The 2,494-nt window shown below is 45.5% G+C and overlaps 1 non-coding gene across 1 annotated transcript; it reads right to left on the bottom strand.

Moving 5' to 3' along the window:
* Positions 1-1,996: 1,996 nt before the first annotated feature.
* LOC138074680 (U6 spliceosomal RNA) lies at positions 1,997-2,099 on the bottom strand. The gene has a single exon (XR_011144506.1). It is a non-coding gene; the product is annotated as a U6 spliceosomal RNA (small nuclear RNA).
* Positions 2,100-2,494: the final 395 nt, after the last annotated feature.

The raw sequence follows: 2,494 nt of genomic DNA, 5'->3' as shown, positions 1-2,494 counted from the left end.
TCTCAGTGGTTCTATGCAATTAGAGTGTACTTGCCACTCACAGAAGCCTTCCATGCAGTTACTCCAAAACGCTGGCTACTTTGACCTTTGGGCCCACCATGCCAACTCAAGGCCTCCACTGCCATTGCCACGGCAGGGGAAGAGAGAGACTGGAAGATTGTGCCTGAGTTTCTCCTTCAGCCCAGAAGTGAACTGCTGCTGCCAGTTCAGTTGCCAGAACTAGTACTAGGTCCCCACACGCCTACTGAGTCTTCCATGTGCCAGGAAGGGCACAGGATATCGGTGAACGTAGGCAATACTGACCACAGGGAGGTTTAATACCTAGCAGGAAGTAGTGGGGCTTCCCTGATGTCTCAACAGATGAAGAATTTGCCTGCAATGCAGGAGACACAGGAGATGCAGGTTTGACCCCTGGGTCAGAAAGATCCCCTGGAGGAGGAAATGGCAAACCCACTCCAGTATTCTTGCCTGGGAAATCCTATGAACATGGGAGCCTGGTGGCTGCAGTCAGAAGGGTCACAAAGAGTTGGACACGACTGGGCAACCAAGCACAAGGTAGCAGCTGGCAGAACTAAGGTATCAAGTGAGCTCTGCCTGGAATCAAAGCTCAAACTCTGTCCACGACACTGGGAGCCAGTAAGAGGACTCTTTCCCTCCAGGCTCAGTTAGCAAGCAGGTCTGTGTGAGCATCCTTGCATAACCTGCTGGGGAGGAAAGTGAAAGTGAAAGTCACTCAGTTGTGTCCAGCTCTTTGTGACTCCATGGACTACAGTCCATGGAATTCTCCAGGCCAGAATACTGGAGTGGGGAGCCTTTCCCTTCTCCCAACTCAGGGATCTTCTTCCCAACTCAGGGATCGAATCCAGGTCTCCCGCATTGCACATAGATTCTTTACCAGCTGAGCCACAAGGGTGCCCAAAGGCAGTCATTAAATAGCAGTAATAAGTCCTTGTATTTGTACAAAGCCTCCCTGGTTTTCAAGGCTTCTTAAAGTATGTTGGGTCACCAAATCCTTAAAACAACATAACCAAACAAAAAGGGAAAATTTTGTATCCCTGCCTCTCAAGAAACTGAAACCAGAAAGAAACTGGACATAGCAGAGCTAGTCATTGAATAACCCAGACTAGAACTGAATTTATATACAACCTCATTTGAAGCTCTTCCCAGCCCATCCTACTCTCTGTAAGTTCAGTCTGGAAAGATCCCTCCTTTCCACCCAGACTGTCTCCCCTCTTCTAAAACGCCACTCTCAGGACACCACACCCTCGCTGGACCCTCTTCTGGGGGATGTCATCATCAGCGCATGCAAAGCAATTAATGTGTCACACTGTACAGACTTAGGTTTAAGAACATTTGAGATAGAATTAACTTTTTAATTTTTATTGGATTATGGTTGCTTTCGAATGTTGTGTTAGTTTCTGCTGTACAGCAAGGTGAATCAACTGTATGTATACACAGGTCCCCTCTTTTTTGGACTCCCTTCCCATTTAGGTCACCACAGAGCGTTGAGTAGAGTGCCCTGTGCTATACAGCATGTTCTCTTTAATTATCTATGTTATACATGGTATCAACAGTGTATGTATGTCAATCCCAATTCCCCAATTCCTCCTACTTCCCCCTTCCTCTTTTTTTTAAAAAATTTAATTTATTTAAATTGGAGGCTAATTACTTTACAATATTGTAGTGGTTTTTGCCATACATTGACATGAATCAGCCATGGGGTTACATGTGTTCCCCATCCTGAACCCCCCTCCCACCTCCCTCCCCATCCCATCCCTCTGGGTCATCCCAGGGCACCAGCCCTGAGCACCCTGTCTCATGCATCAAACCTGGACTGGCGATCTGTTTCACATATGATAATACACATGTTTCAGTGCTATTCTCTCAAATCATCCCACCCTTGCCTTCTCCCACAGAATCCAAAAGACTGTTCTTTACATCTGTGTCTCTTTTGCTGTCTCGCATGCAGGGCCCCTCTTCCCTCTTGATACCCATAAAAATCACGGAACACTTGACAGACTTGCACGTCATCCTTGCGCAGGGGCCATGCTCATCTTCTCTATGTTATTCCAATTTTAGTATATGTGCTGCTGAAGCGAGCTACATTTGAGACAAAATATAGATAACAGGCAGAGCAGGGTGAATGAGAGAGTCTAGAAAATCTGTCTTGAGAAGCCACTAGCTTGTTGAGATGTGAATAAAGAGGGAATTCATTTCAGATGGAAATTCTTTCTTTTAATTCTCATTCCTTTGTTCTAATCCATTGCATTTTTGTTTTGCTTTCTGACCAAGTTGCACAGCTTGTGGGATCTTGATTCCCTGACCAGAGATCGAACACAGGCCCTCAGCAGTGAAACCATGAAGTCTTAACCACTGGACCACCAGGGAATTCACTAGTCTATTACATTAAAAAATTTGCTAAGTGCCTTTCCATGTACTATTTCATTTAACTTCCTGAACAATTCTGTTAGGGAATTGAGAACTTAGTCAGATC

This window comes from Capricornis sumatraensis, chromosome 2, assembly GCF_032405125.1.
Source record: "Capricornis sumatraensis isolate serow.1 chromosome 2, serow.2, whole genome shotgun sequence".
Lineage (NCBI taxonomy): Eukaryota > Metazoa > Chordata > Mammalia > Artiodactyla > Bovidae > Capricornis > Capricornis sumatraensis.
The sequence above is the reverse complement of the archived record's forward strand: the minus strand, read 5'-3'. Positions and strand labels throughout refer to the sequence as shown.